Raw genomic sequence first — 16499 nt, forward strand, 5'->3', positions numbered from 1 at the left:
GAAAAAAGAGCCACAAAAACCAAGCAGGTTTTGGGCCCAGGATTTCCACCTCCAGCGCTCTCTCCAAAAATCATCATGAAAAGGGAAAAAGAAGAGCCCCAAGCTATCTACAGTCAAGCTGATTAAGAATCAGATGGACACAGTGGGACTATTTTCTATGGGGGGAAGAACAGAGACATAAAAGTACCTCCAGACACAAAGAAATTACCAAGAAATTTCGGGGAATGGATGGCAAAGCCCATGGGATTGGGGGGGAGGGGCAGGGAGAAGAAAGAGTCTCGGTAGGAGGTGGCACAGGAGCTGAGCCTGGAATGGGGCAAAGGCTTCTGAGAGGTGCTGAAGCATTTTGGGCCTGGGTCAGCCTGGCTGCACCAGAGGGTGTGTAAGCAATGTGTAAGAACTGTGGAAAGACAGGCAGTGGGCCAGATGTTAAATGGCTTTAAATATGGAATAGAGAAAATCATGGTTTAGCCTAGGAAAAATAGGGAGCCATAGCACTTCTTAAGTACCAGAGTAACCCAGTTAGGCCTGTGTACGGGGAGATAAACATGAAACCGGAAAAAAGTCTATGATCCACAACTGGAAAATGGAGAAATAATCACGGTCTGGGGATTCATTCATTTCACAGGCATGTATTAAGTCCAACAACAAAACCAGTCTCCACCTTCCAAGAGTCTGACATTCCAGTAGAATGAATATGACTGTGATGGTGATGGCCAGAAAAAGCTGAAGTCCACAAACACAGAGGAGCAGACTGACTTCTGAGGAGACACAAAATACAATGCCTTGCAATGACTACACTTAGCATTTTTTAGAAGAAAGTAAAGAAGGAAAATGGGCCCCTTTCTGGACAGGCTTGCAAAGGGACATGGAGCAAAGCCCTGGATGCAGCACTGTTAATTCTCTGGGTTCTGCCTTGTGATGGCCAAGGGCTTTGGAGGAAGACTTCGTGACTTCAACTCTTGCTGCATTCATTTATTTCACGGTTTTTGTGTTGGTAACTATTAAGTTTATAATAAAAAAAAAAAGGTTTAACAGGGCATGAGTATGGACCGTACCCCGTATCACCAGTGCTGAAGGGGAAGACAGCTCCAAGGATAATCTACTGATCATGAATCACTGCTACCATATTTATATTAAGAGAAATAAAACATTCATTTATTATTTTACTTTAAAGTCCTCAGGGAACCCTACTAAAAATACTAATTTCCAAAGGACTTAGCAAAATGCCCAAAGTCAGGAAGTTTTAAACTGCTGTGGGTACAAAAGCCAGAAAGAAAACAATTCCTCATCATCTAAATGTTCAGTTCCCTCTTTCCCATAGCAACCTGAGGTAAAACAAGAATGCCCCTTTCACAAAATAATTATTTCATACAAAGGGCAGTATAAGAAGTCTCTTAGCATGCTGGCATCCGGTTAAGAAATACAAGAGAAAACTAATGATAGGACTTAACCTAGGTGAGGTTGGCAGCCTTACACAGGGATAAAGAGCTGGGCTGGAAGCTAAGACCTGGCTTCATATGCTGCCCATGTGACCAAATCACTTGGCCTGAGCCTCAGTTTCCCCACCTGTAAAATTGGGGATGATAATGGCACCAACCTCCTAGCTTCACTGTTAGGGTAAAACATGATCTTAAAGCCTGACCTGAATGGGAATTGGTTATGATTAGTACAGACTATATTTGAAAATGTACAATATTCTCCTCAAGAATGAGCCAGTTACTTCTTATTCCTCTGTCCAACAACTTAAATACAAATGAGCACCAGGTCCAAGTTCTTCAGGCCTTCCAATAATTAAGTAAAATACTGACAGCTTCCCCCCCTCCTTTTCTCTTTAGTTTTTTTTTTCCTTTTTGGAGGGTAATTGGGGTTAAGTAACTTGCCCAAGGTCACACGACTAGTTTTTGTGTTAAGTGTCTGAGGCTGGATTTGAACTCAGGTCCTCCTGACTCCAGGGCCGGTGCTGTATTCACTGTGCCACCTAGCCACCCCTTCTCTTTAGTTTTATTGATAGCTTTTGTTTTTAAAGCAGCTGCGGCTTAGACAACCCCTACAGGCTTCAGGGGGAAAAGCCGAGGCCTTTGGGGCCACAGGGTGTGGCCCCTACGTGGGACTGGAGCACAGGAAAGGCTCCTCTAGACTAGTAATACTCTAACCTCTCAAGCTGTTTACTCATCGAAAACACAGTAATAGCTAAGAGTAACATTTATAGGTTTGCAGACCGCTTAAAGATGGTTCATTTGATCATTACAAGTACCTTGACAGGTAGGTGTTATTATTATCCCCATTTTACAGACAGGGAAACCAAGGCAGACAGAGGTTAAGCAACCTGCCATCAGTAATGCAAGGAAGGATGTGAGGCCATATTTGAATTCAGGGCTTCCTGGCTCCAAGTCCTGTAGTCTACCTCCAATGCCCAAGAGGCTTCAAGGCAGCAATGATAAGAATATTCACATTTTCTATTTGGGATATTTTAAGGTAGACACTTTGTAACCCTGAAAAGTACTATATAATATGAGCAGAAATTGTTGTTTTAAACGAGTCGCAAAATCCCCATTTTAGAGAGAAAGAAACTGATTTTCACAAGGCTAAGAGTTTTGCCCATGACCACATGGGTGCTCCATGGAAAGGGAAGCAAGACTCCACCCCAGGCATCCTCATTCCAAAGCCAGATCTTCTCACCACATGATAAAGCTCTCAATGACATTATGCAATTGGCCTGAGAATCCAAGTTGGTACCCACAGTTGCTGAGAGTCTGATAAACCCAAGGATGCCAACCACTCACACTCAGACAAAAACCACTGGGAAAGCCGGGAAGCATCCTGGGAACCAGTGGGCTGGGACTGAAATCTCTCATCCTCCGCCATGGAGGGCTCTAAATGGATACAGGAACCAACCAGAGAAGGTCACATCAAGCCAACGGAAGGAGATTCCATTCACAGCCCAGGCAAGGGAAGAGGGAAGAACAAAGGAGAAAGATGATCACAAAAGAAAAACTGAATATTCTGATGAACTAAAATCCAAAAGGCCTTGGGTGAACAATAGCAAATGTCTCTGGTGAATGGGAGGCAGTGGGCGAAGGGGACAGAGAGGTGGCCTCCATCAGGAACACCGGAGGTCAGTCCTGCCTCTGACAGGGTCATGAGATCCAGAACCAATCACTTCACTTTCTGGTGCCCCAGACAACTCTCTAAGGTGCAGAAATCTCATCAGCTGCATTGGTGACAGGAGTTTCTTTAACTCAGAGCTCCCTATACCAAAGAGAACACAACCACTTTTGTCCCTATTTTTCTCATCCATTTGTCCATTCCTCAAAATGTAAATGAGTAATAGATGGGAGCAGACAGTTCTCCAGAGAAGAAATGCCAGCTATCAACAATCATACAGAAGGCTCCCAATCATCAATATTAATAGAAAGGAAAATGAAAACAACACTGGGGTTCTACCTCCCACCCCCCAGATTGGCAAAGGGTTACCTGAGGAGAGGCACACTGGCCCTAGTCAGTGGAACTTCAACCTAGAAAGTCACTTGGCCTTCTACCCCAAGGTCATACAAATGGGCACTCCTGGCACCGGAAATAATTCCCCAAAGACCAAACACAGAGAGAAAAGCTCCAAATGTACAAGAATGTTTGTAACAGTCCATTTGGTGGCAGTACTAGAAACCAAGTGGCTGTCCATCAGCCAGGGAATGGCTGGAAAAATTTATGAACATTACTATGTTATTAGTGATGAGAGGGGCTCTTTTTCCGCAATGTGTGTGTCCAAGATGATGCTGCCAAAAGATAAGAAGGCTAAGAGATCAACTTGGAAGTTTAACCTTGACCTTACTCATCTAGTTGAAGATGGAATCTTTGATTCTGGAAATTTTTAACAATTCTTGAAGGAGAAAGTTAAAGTCAATGGAAAAACAGGGAACCTGGGGAATGTTGTTCATATTGAATGTTTCAAAAATAAGATCACTGTGGTGTAGGGGCGGCCAGGTGGCGCAGTGAGTAAAGCGCCGGCCCTGGAGTCGGGAGGACCCGAGTTCGGTTCTGGCCTGAGACACTTAACACCCACACAAAAATACTAGCCCTGTAACCTTGGGCAAGTTACTTAACCCCAATTGCCCTCCAAAAGGTAAAAAAAAAAAATATCACTGTGGTGTCTGAGAAGCAGTTCTCTAAACAATACTTAAAATAACTTACCAAGAAATATCTTAAGAAGAATAATCTTCGTGGGTGGCTTAGTGTGGTTACATCTGACAAGGAGACACACCAACTTGGTTATTTCCAGATTAGTCAAGTTTCTGAATCTGAAGATTAAATGGGAAGCTGAGCATTTTCTTAGGGGCTTTGAATTTTAAAAGTGTCAAAAAAAAAAGTAAAACATGAATATACTTTAATTTACTGGCAAATAAAACTTACAGCAATGTTATAAAAAAAAAAGAAAAGATGAAAGGGACCAATTCAGAGAAACTGGGTAGGATTTGTATGAACTGATACAGTGAAGGGAGCAAAACCAGGAAAACAGCTGATCTAGAGCCTAGAATGTTGTAAAGGACAACTCTGATTGGGAGGGGGACCAGCTATAACTCAGTAAGCCTGCCAGTGAAAAGTGCTAGTGAGGCCCACAGGGGCAGGGCGAGGCCCAACGTCTCAGATATGACCAATGCACCAACTAGTTTTGTTTCAAGAAAGGGCTTTTTATGTGGGGAGGAGAGTAATGAGGAGTTAGGGTGGAGCAAGAATGATGCCAAAAGCAGGAAAGGGGCATCAAGGAAACAGTTAAAAGACACAAGGAAAAAAAGCCAAAAGAAGGTCAGAAAGGAGCACACATCTAGCCATACCAGATCTAAAACTATACTCTAAAGCAGCGATCATCAAAACTACTTAGTACAGGCTAAGAAACAGGTGGATCAGTACAACAGGCTAGGTACACAAGATACAGTAGTCAATGACTACAGTAATCTACTGTTTAATAAACCCAAAAACTCCAGCTTCTGGTATAAGAACCTTCTATTCAACAAAAACTGTTGGGAAAACTAGAAAATAGTAAAAATAGTATGGCAGAAATTAGACACAGACCAACATCTTACACACTATACCAAGATAAGGTTGAAATAGGTACATTATTTAGACATAAAGACTGATACTATAAGCAGATTGGGAGAGCAAGGAATAGTTTATCTGCCAGATCTATGAAGAAGAAAGAATTCATGACCACACAAGAGACAGAGAACATTATGAAATACAAAATGGATAATTCTGATTACATTAAACTGAAGAAGTTCTGCACAAACAAAACCAATGCAACCAAGATCAGAAGGAAAGCAAAAAGCTAGGAAACAATTTTTATAGTCAGTGTTTCTGATAAAGGCCTCATTATTCAAATACGCAGAGAAGTGAGTCAAATTTATTAGAACACAAGTCATTCCCCAGTTGATAAATGGCCAAAGAATATGAACAGAGTTTTCAGATGAAGAAATTAAAGCTATCTAAAGTCATATGAAAAAAATGCTCTAAATCACTATTGATTAAAAAAATGCAAATTGAAACAACTCTGAGGTACCACCTCACACCTACCAGATTGGTTAATATGACAGAAAAGGAAAATAATAAATGTTGGAGATGATGTTGGCAGAATTGTAAACTGATCCAACCATTCTGGAAAGCAATTTAGAACTATGCTCAAAAGGCTATAAAACTCTGCATATCCTAGGGGGCCACTAAGTGGCGGCTCGGTGGCACAGTGAATAGAGCACCGGCTCTGGAGTCAGGAGAACCTGAGTTCAAATCTGAACTCAGGCACTTAACACCTACTAGCCATGTGACCTTGGGCAAATCACTTAACCTGCCCTCCAACCCTCCAAAAAAGCAAAAAAACCAAACCAAACAAAAACAAAAACAAAAACAAATGAAAAAAAAACTGTACATATCCTTTGATCTAGCAATACCACTACTAGGTCTGTATCCCAAAGAGATCGTAAAAAAGGGAAAAGAATGCCCACATACAAAAATATGTACAGCAACTCTTTTCGTGGTTGCAAAGAACTGGAAATTGTGGGTAAGCCCATAAATTAGGGAATGGCTTAACAAGTTGTGGTGTACAAATGTGATGGAACACTCTTGTTCTATAAGAAATGATGAGCAGGCAGATTTTAGAAAAACCTGGACTTACATGAACTGATGCTGAGTAAAGTGAGAAGAACCAAAACATTGTACATAATAACAGCAACACTGTGTAATGATCAACTATGACAGACTTAGCTATTTTCAGCAATACAATGATCCAAGACAATTCCAAAAGATTCCTGATGGAAAATACTATTCACATTCAGAGAAAGAACTGGAGTCTAAATGCAGATCTAAACATACTATTTTCACTTTTGGAGCTTTTTTCTTTCTCATGGTTTTTCCCTCTTGTTCTGACTTTTCTTTCACAACGTGATAATGTGAAAATATGTTTAACATGATTGTACATGTATAATGTATATCAGATTGCTTGCTCTGTTGAGGAGGGGTGGGAAGGGAGAAAAATTTGGCACTCAAAATCTTGCAAAAATGAATGTTGAAAAGTCTCTCTACATGTAATTGGAAAATAAAATAAATTAGTACTAAGTGGGGAAAAAAAAAAGGGCCACACACAGGCAGGCCATGTTCATGCTATATTAAGTGGAACATATAAACAAGTTGAACACAACAGAGTCACAGTCTTGTTTACGAGCCTCATTCTGATCTTGGTAAATGGAAATGTCCTTGTTTGTCAAGTTCATCATTTCTGGAAAGGCTTTCATTCAATTCAGTGGTTCCAATATTGCCCATGCCTAAGAAAGTCCAACCTCAAGGTGAACCAGCCAAGAAACTGTCTCAATGCCTCGTCTATTCCAGCACAAATAGTATGAAAGCAATGTGTGTCAACACACACTCCCTTCTTCCCAATGAAGCACATCAAACACCCCAAAACCCTATACATTTTTCTGTATTCAACAGACCAGTGGATAACCCTCCAATATCCTCTCCCCAAAGAGACACAGACCCTGCTCAACTTGATCAGTTCAGATCACCCAAGCTGCATCCACACTCCAAATGAAGCCCCAAATGGTCCAGGAAATGGATCATCAAAAGGCCAGTTGACTTCAGGAAACAAGAAAGGGGGAAGCACAAAGACAGGGCAGGCTTATAGCCCAGCAAAACAACAAGCAGAGCGTCCAGCAAAACAATCCCTCCCAGAAGCAAAGGCACATCTACATAGCTCAGGTTTCATTTATCTAAAGACACTTTAAGATGGGTCCATGACGCCCAGTCAAAATCAATAATAATTTCTATATAGAGGCAGAAGAGTTCTACTAAAGATTTGCAGCACTAGCCTTTTAAAATAAGTCTATTAATGTTTTGTTAAGAGAGGCAGGGAAAAAGAAGGTAAGCCTAACACTCCCTTAAAGATTTAACATACTGCAAAACATGCCTTTAGGCTCCCTACATCGGTTCTGAAGCAAAACAAATTGTTCAACCTGACTTGGTCAAGAAACAAAGCAAGAAGGCACTGTGATTTTCTCAGCATCATGGTCCCCCTCTCCACTCCCACCCCACCCACTGGTCCCATATCATCTCTGCCTGGCAGGGAGATCAGGCTGTGATGGAGGGAGGTCCCTAACCTCGGGCTGGAGTCAAAAAGGGTAGTCTTTCCTCCTTCCCCTAGGCCCCACTTCCATTAAATGGGGTCAGCTACACCCAGTCATGTGCAATACTCAATAAAGCACAGACTGTTCATTGGATTGATTAGAGATCAATGAGTCCAACCCCACCTCACTTTACAAATAAAAAAAGAGTGAGAGCATTTGTTCTACCATCAAGCAGGACTGGGTAGAGGTGGAAGGAATGCACATGGGCTCTAAGGAATAATGGGTGTGAAAGCCACAGAGCTCCTGTCATACTGAATCTCACAGGTTTAGAGCCACTGTCCTCTGCTGCCTCTCAAACTATCCTGTAAAGGAAGTACAACAAGTGTGATTATCCTAATTTTACAGATAAAGATAAGAAACCAATAAATTACAGATGGATACATGAGCCAGACATAAAAGATCTCACCATAAGCTAATTCAGAGTGAAAGGAAGGAAATACCTCTTTCACAACTACGGAAAAGGAGAAAATTCTTAACAGATAAGAGATGACCCAATCAATGCAAGTACTTATTAAGCACCTACAAAGTAGCTGCCCATGACCTGGGATGGGTGAACATATGCCGGCATACAAACAATGCACTGCAAGAAATGACAAAAATGACAAATTTGGGGAAACCTAGGAAGACTTACATGAACTGATGCAGAATGAAATGAGGAGAACCACGAGAACCATTTTACATGAACAACCACACTCTCAAGAAAACCGACTCATAAAGGCTTGCAAACTGCACACAGCAAGCACCACGTTTGCAGACAACTGACTGGGAGGCCTTGGGGATCTCAGCCATGGCTAGCTGGTGCTCAGCGGCTTTGTTTGCTTCTGTGTAATGCAACAAGGCAAGTGACTGGTGGGCAGTGAGAGCACAAAGAGCACGGAGGAAACAAAGTCAAGCAAATGCCCGAGTTCTGAAGAGACCCAGACAGGCAGGGCAGTTCTGCTATTGACTTGTGAAATTTAACAGACGCTGTAAAAAGCCGGAGGGCCAGTTTCACATGAGTACCGTCCACCTCTCTGCTCTCTGGATACTGAAACAGTTATGTCTGCTAACTTTTTAAAGTAGACTAAAGTGTCATGGGACAGTCACCTTTAAGGTGGTTCAGCAGCAGAGTCAAGAAAACAATAAGCACAATGACTACAACATGAACAGAAATCACCACTGGGCAGTGGAAGGCTGTGTAATACAGCTCCGTTCCAAGGAAGGGAAGCGTAAATGCATTTCTCTCCTTTCCTTACCAAGGTGAAGGACTATGGGTGAGGAACAAGGAACATACAGTCAGGCTCAACTGACTTGTTTGTTAGTCTTGCTGCAACTGTTTCTCTCCTCCCTCCCGCCCCCCCTTTTCTTTTTATACTTTGTTACCGGGGATGGCTCTCTGGGAAAGAATATATGAGGAAATGAAAGGGACATACAAAGAAAATGCTACAAAGTTACCTAAAAAGATTACCCAGTCAGTTTCACTTAAAGAAGCCCTCATGGTTCAGAGAAACCAGGGAAGACCTGTAGGAACTGATTCAGAGCAAAGCATGCAGAACCAATATTATAAAAACAAACCGCACTGAAAGGCTCAGCACCTGGCCCAGTGACTAAACATGACTCCGTGGGGATCACGATGAGACATCTGCCCACCTCCTGACAAAGGGGACGATTCACGGAGCAGACAGAGATAGAGAGACATGGGTGTCTATACATACATCCATGTATGTAAATATGTGTATGGGGGGGCGCGATGTAGGAATCTGTTTTGTGTGACTGTACATATATACACATATGTATATACCGTGTGTACACACATACATGCACATACATACACACACGCACATACATATAAAGTGGCCCTGAGCCAGAGGGCAAAGGGGGCAATCAGAAAAGGAGCTGATTCTTGAGGACTCTTCCAGGAACTCCAGTGCCACTGAGAATTCCTTTCATGTGCTTAGAGACCACCACATGGAGCTGAAATCGGTCTTTTACATATAACACAGGTTCACAGGATTCATGGGTATGTATCACAAGTTGCTGTGACATAGAACATCTAAAGAAATACCTTCTACATGCATGGCCCTGAGGTAGAAGCTGCAGACACAAAGACCACTGCCCTCAGGAAGCTTCTCCTCTGGCAAACACGTGGGCCTAAAGCCTTGCTCACAGCAGCGGTGCTGCAGACTTTGGCTGTGGAGACACAATCAGGTATGGAAGAAGCTTGGGCAGCACCAGATTCCAGGGACGGTTCTTCTGCCATTTAGCTCCCCCCCACACCTTCATTTGAATGCAGTTTTCACCTCTGACACAAAGCTGGTCATGTTCTTTACAAGGAAGCAGATTATTTACCAACATGTAATGGTTCAATGTGAATGTTTAGCTGGCTGGCAGTCACTGATGTGAAGAGGCTGAGGCGGCTGTCAGCTCGCAAACCTCCAGCCAGAAGCCAGGGTGAGTTGTTAGAATGAGCAGACAAGAGAAGGGCTGGCAGAATTCTGCTGAATTCCACTAAGCACATGCCACACGCAATTTTAAAAAGTCTCTTTTCCAGAAGTTGCTCTGTCAAGAGGGAACTGATTTAGATATTAAAACAAGAATGCAACTGTTTGGAGGAAAAAAACCTCCCTATGAACATCCTTGACATCAAATGCTGCTTCATGTGGCTTTGACTTCTCACACACCAAGCATTTCAGTAGGATTCAGGGTGAGTGGCAGCAGGTGGCCTGGAAACCAGGAAATGTGTTTCTGTCCTACAAATGACATACATTGAGTTGTGACCCAGGGCAAGGTCCAATCTCTCCCTCTAGGTAGCAGAGGTGGCAATCAGTATGAGTAGAGGGAATTTCATCACCTGGGAGTTGCCTATACCAAAGCAATAACAGGCTCAAGTCCAAGGTTGAAATTCTTCTCAGTGAAGCCTTTTCTGATCTTCCCCATTCCCAAGGCTTTCTCTAACCTCAAATTAACTCACATTTACTTACCTGCATGTAATCCAGTTGCAATCTTTCCCTTCCCTTCAAAGTCGAGGCATTTTTTAAAAGAATGCAACTCTAGATTAACATAAAAATTCTAGAAGATAAACCACTGAGGTGAAATTTAGATATATAAGCATAAAAAAAAAGCAAATGCATCACCAACATCTTTATCTTATAAAGTTAAAATATAACAAGAAACTGAAATAATCTAGGGAACAAAACATTCCTGGAATACTGAGTATCATACCAAAAGAGGATTGTTCACTTCGGATTTTGAAAGAAACTCTGGATTTGTGTTTACTCATCAGCAAAATGAAGCTAATACTTGTTCCCCATAAAGTAACATCTGATCAGCTCCTGTTTTATTGACTTTCCCATCCAGTGCTGCTCCCTACCCACCTTGCCTCCCAAAGGGATGTCTCCAAGCAGCTCCTAAGTGGCCTCCTTATCTCCAGTCTCTTCTCTCCACACACAGCTGCCAAATATCCCTAAAATACAGAGCTGCCGGGCAACATGCCTGATGGAAGGGACTGGGTTTTGTCTTTCTAGAACAATAAAGGCACACAGTATATGCTTCCTCTTTGGTAATCTGAATTTTAAAGAAATGTGAGGTATTATCCACTGAAAGGAGATTATTTAATTAACTTCAACATTTCCCAAAATTCTGCCACCTATGTATGGCCCCTTCTGACTAATGCCATACTAATACAGGAGCAGCAAAGTCCAAGGATGGAGAATCCAAGGTATTGGGAAAAGACCTAGGCCTGCAGGCAAGCAAGCACTGAACTCCTCTTCTGGACCTGCCCCTGTCTAGCAGCTATGGCTGGTGAAGCAGCCCCTGACTTCACAGAGACCAAACACATGAGGACAGAAAAATAATCACAGGGTAACCATTTTCGGAAGGGGAGAGGAATGCCCCACAGCTAGGAGGGCCACGAAGGCTGCATTCATATCCCTCACCTACAAAGCAGCCTGTGAGCTGAGATTTGAAAGAAGTTAGGGATTCTGAGAGGCAAAGGAGAGAAAGCAGTCCTGTCCAGATGTGGGGGGCAGTCAGTGCCCAGATATGGGGGATGGCTGGTGCCAAGGCATAGAGATGTGAGGAGGAGAGAAAGCCAATTTGGCTGGAATATGTAGTGTGGGAAGGAGAGGGAGCACTGGAGCAGAAAGGCCTTAAATGCCCCCAAAGGAAGCTTAACTACAATCCAATCCGATTCAGAAGGTGATTTGGAGCCCTAGGAGTAACATGGGGCAGCCTGTGCTTGAGGAAAATCACTGGCAGCAGGCAGAAGGCCTTTCAGAGAAGTGAAGCAGGAATCTGGGAGCTCAGCCTTGAGGCTGAGGTGATGAGGGCAGAAATCTGTTTGCTCATTCCATGGTGAAGTCACCCTCCTCCCACTCAAGCACCATTTTTAGGCCCATGATGCATCATCCACAGCCAGTCAAAATTTGGACTTTATTGACACACCCATGAAAAGCGAATCACCCTGAAAGAGGCTGATAATGAGTGTTAAGGGGCTGCACAGGGCCGGATTTCTATAGCAGAATGGAGGATTTTGCTCTGAGGGCATCACTTCCTCTCCTCAGAAGCTCACCTGACTCTATCTCTGCACCAGACAGGGTGTGATGGGCATGGCAACACCCCAAAGCATTCCCCAATTGGCCAGATTGTCAGGAATTCTGACAGAACAAAGAATAACAGCTATGGGGGTAAAGAGAGAAGGGAAAGGAGGGCAAGCTGCCTGCTTCAGATGTAGTCAAATGACAGAGAGCCCCGCCCCTCCCCACCCCAAGACAGAAGAGCCGCAAGAAAATGAAAGGGACTTCCTGCATGAGATATCTGTGAATTAGTTCCCCACCAGGTGACAAGAGGACTCCACATGAGGGGAGCTTAGGAAAGGGAGGGGAGGGGTGGGATTTATATAGCTTGTCCTGACTTGCCCCTCACCTAATCAAAAATCCCCTTGCTTTGTGGTCCTGGGCAAATGACCCCACTACAGAGGAAGTGGGGACGGTGTTTTTATCTACTTATTTCAAAGGGCTTAGCCTGGGGTGTCTTAAGGTCCCTCCAGTTCTTAATTCTAAAACACTGGGATTAGAAGGGGATGGGCTGAGCTAGACCAGAGATGGGTGCTAGAAAATAGAGACCAGGGTGGTTTTCCCAAACACGGAACCGAAATCAGAGGAAAACAAGGCCAGAGTTTAATTAATACTGAGGTGCCACAAATGGTTTTAAACCATTCATTGAAGTAATGAAAACAATCAAGTTTATACCCTTGTGAAAACAGAACATTAGCCTAGGCAATTAGCAGACCCACTAAGGACATCCAGTCTAATCATTCTTCCTTAGGCGAAGCAAACACACTAATTCAACTAAAATGAGACAGTCACCCCGCCGAAGATCTGGGCTCTGGGGTGCTGAGAGGAAGCATGCCCACAACCCGCCCAGTTCTTTCTACTTAAAATATCACCAATGCAAAGAGGAGAAGCATCATTCAAGGTGCTTTTCCTGATTTGTCCATTGGCCCCAGAGTACTATAGACTCCTCTGGCACCTTTATCACCCTGGAATGTCTCTAGGCTTTATCTGGGGGTCTCATCAGGACTCCTCCTTCCTCCTCCATTAAATTACAAAGCCCTGGAGGGCAAGGTCCTTAATTCTGTTATCTCCAATAAAGAACAAAGGGCCTTGAACATAGCTGATGCTTAACAAATGAGGAGGCTTTGGTGATCAAGAAGGAAAACAGGTGGCACCAGGAAGGAGTAAACATTTGCTCTAATTTCTAATACCGTAGTGAGAGATTTCCATTTGATGTGCCATGTCCACAAATACTGAGGATCCCTTTAAGAGAAGGTTTCCTGAGCGAGTTCACAAAACGTCCTCCAGATGCCTGAGCTCAGGTACAGAACCTGAACTGTGACTACGCCATCCCTCCAGGAGCAGGCCTCACTTCCGGGCACCTGCACACAATCTCACATTCCAGAATCCACTGCAACAGACATACCGCACGTGAAAGAACCATGAATCACCAGCCTGGCCTCCACGTTCTCGCTCGTGCACACCCAGAGCCCTTTCTTCTTCCCTCCGCTATTTGTGCTTCTCAGAAGCACATTCATTCCTAACGACTCCTAAACATGCCAGCTGACTTCTTTAAAGACGCAGAGCTTTCCAGCACAGCGCGTGGCACATAGTAAGTGCCGCTGTGGGATGACGGCCTGATCGCTTCATCTCCGCGTTCACAGTAAGGAGGAGAAAGCCAGTGTTAAGAAACACGATATAGCCTCAGCTCCACTGAGAGGACTCACAATGGCCGATGACCAGAGACAAACACCTGACCACACGCTGTTCCTGCCATCAACAGAACCAGAGGACAGGAGAAGTGGCCACTCACAGGCTGGCTCGGGAGAGGCAAACAAAGGTACCGAGAGGCAGCTCACAGATGTGAGCTGTATGGCTCTACTTACCAGCAACTCCTGCACAGAGACTAAGACACAAAAGAAAGAAGTTTATGGCCCAACATGCACTGCAGGAGCTAAAGGGAGAGTAAGTGGGGGAGGGGCTGCATACAAACACATACATACACATATATGCAGATACATATGTATACCTCTTCTCTAGACCACTCCAGGTTAAATCAACAAATTTTTTGATGCTCAGTGACTTCAATGCAAAAATGAACTATGTAAGGCCTGTAAAAACTCTGTTGGCAAAGAAGGATGGGAACAAGGGGCAGAGAAGGCCCTGGATGAGCCCCAGGCCTAGAAGCCGCCCCTTCCTCACCTCCACCTCATGGAATCCCCATCTTCCTTCAAATCCTAGACAGCTTGTGGGGGAACCGGCATGCTCCAGCAGATTCTGGCATGGTAGGTGGACCCCTGGGTGTGACTTTATGGGAAGACATGGATGAGAAGCAGAAAGGAAGGACCAACTTGGCTGGTTTGTGATTTGCATCACTGGACAGAGTTCTCCACTAACAAGTCCAAAGGTGCATGAGGATCTGACAGTTCTGTGAGATCTAAGTTCCCTGATCTGGAGCTAGGGGAGAGCAACCACCCTCAGCAGACATCCAGTGTCACATCCTCCTGTTACAAGCAAGGAAAGAGAAATGACCCGCCAAGGGCACACAAGTTTGGCCCCAAATCTAAAAAGTTTTACAAAATACTCTTTTCAGATGAGTGATGATGACAAGGGAATGTCCCAATCTGCACCAAGGCTGGCCCACCTCAGCACCAGAGCCCAGACACTCTACTGGGAAAGTGGGGCCAGCATTGATTAAGCACCTACTCTGTGCCACAAGATCCAGAGAAATGGGAGGGCCCATCCTTGCCTCCCACCAGGAGCTCAGAGGCTAAAAGGGAGATAGCATCTCAAGGAGAAGCCCTGGCATCTGGGGCATGTGGCCTCCTCCAGGAAGTGAGACTGGAAGTGAAACCACAAGGCAGCCTGGGAAACAAAGAGGTTGAGGTGAAGAGGGAAGGTAGCGAGGCCCAGGAGGCTGAGGCAGGACAGCTCTGGGCCAGGAAGGGGAGGAACAGCAGCAGGCCAAGGAGAGTGCACTAGACAGGGTGAGCAGGGGAGCATAAGTGAAGCTTCCTAAGCACACTCACTTCCTTAATTTAAAAAGCACCACGCACCAAGAAAGGGGGCTTTATGTTTTAGCATCTACAATAATTCCAAAATCAATCAATAATTCAGCCAAGGTTTGAGGCCATGACTCACTTGATCTTTGCACAGCTGATACTTTGGGTTAAAGGGCACACTCGGCCAACAACTACCCATCTGACATCCTGAAGGGGCTCAGCCACATGGCACAAAGACACAAAAATGTTCTCAAACTGGGGTGTCTGAGAGCATTTCAATTTGATTTATGCTAAACTTTCACGTCACCAAAGACTGCTATTTATTAAACATGAAGAAACTTTTCAGAAGCATTAACCATGTGGGTAAGTTGCAGGAAGGCCCACTCCGCCCCCAAATTATGTGGACCAAAATCCTTTTCCCACCACATGGTTGTAGCTGAGCTCCGTCCCTGGAGCGCCAAGAAGTCACCAACATACATCAGTGAAGAGAAAATCATGTGCTCAGTAACTGGAAAAAAAAAATGTGTTGGGTTTTTTCTCACTGAGCAGAGAGCGGGAAGCCTGAGTCCCGTGGCCACCACTAGACAATCTGACACTTGAGCTCACAACAAAGGCTTCCTCTTTATTCTAACGGCAGCTCCCTGTGATCGAGGCTCATCAAACGGCAGTTTCATGGAACCAATTAACCACATTAGCTGAGTACGCCTGTAAAAGGGATTATCATCAGTAATCTGGACAATTCCCTTACACAGAACATCTCCTGATAATGCCCCACAAATGAGGTTACTGTATCCCGAAAGAGCTGACAGCATGACTTCCAGTCCAACTACACACCTGCAGGAACTCCATCCACACAGAGAGACCCAGTGTGGATCACTGCGTGACCTGGTCATCAACGCTGCCAGTTAACTTGCTACCGCCCCCCACCCCACCCCACTATGGGGACACACTGAGTTGTCCTGGCCTCTTCCCACCCCAATCCATTCTGCTGCCAAGATCCCACCTGCACAGCTCTCCCATCTGCCTACTTCAAATCTCTCCCCACTTATTCAACCTCCACATACAGCAGTGAAGAGAAAATCATGTGCTCAGTAACTGGAAAAAAAAAAATTTGTTGATTTTTTTTTAATTGACAGTCCTCTGTCTCAGAGGTGACTATGTCATTCTCTCCCTTATCCCAACCTAGTAAAAACACTCTCTAGCTTCCTATTGACTCCAGAATGAAATTTAAAAACCCTCAGCCAGGCATTCGGATGCCTACAGAGTCTGCCTTCTCCTCTCCTTCTAGCCTTGTTTCA

General features: G+C 44.3%; 1 protein-coding gene and 1 pseudogene across 4 annotated transcripts in view; one reads left to right on the forward strand and one right to left on the reverse strand.

Moving 5' to 3' along the window:
* Positions 1-16499, reverse strand: part of PACSIN2 (protein kinase C and casein kinase substrate in neurons 2) — a 147927-nt gene that overhangs the window by 115052 nt on the left and 16376 nt on the right. The window lies entirely within an intron of this gene.
* Positions 1888-6619, forward strand: LOC138156580 (uncharacterized; annotated as a pseudogene).

Source organism: Petaurus breviceps, unplaced genomic scaffold (assembly GCF_028583685.1).
Source record: "Petaurus breviceps papuanus isolate PSGF00001 unplaced genomic scaffold, PetGlider_PUasm1.0 156, whole genome shotgun sequence".
In the NCBI taxonomy this organism is placed as follows: domain Eukaryota; kingdom Metazoa; phylum Chordata; class Mammalia; order Diprotodontia; family Petauridae; genus Petaurus; species Petaurus breviceps.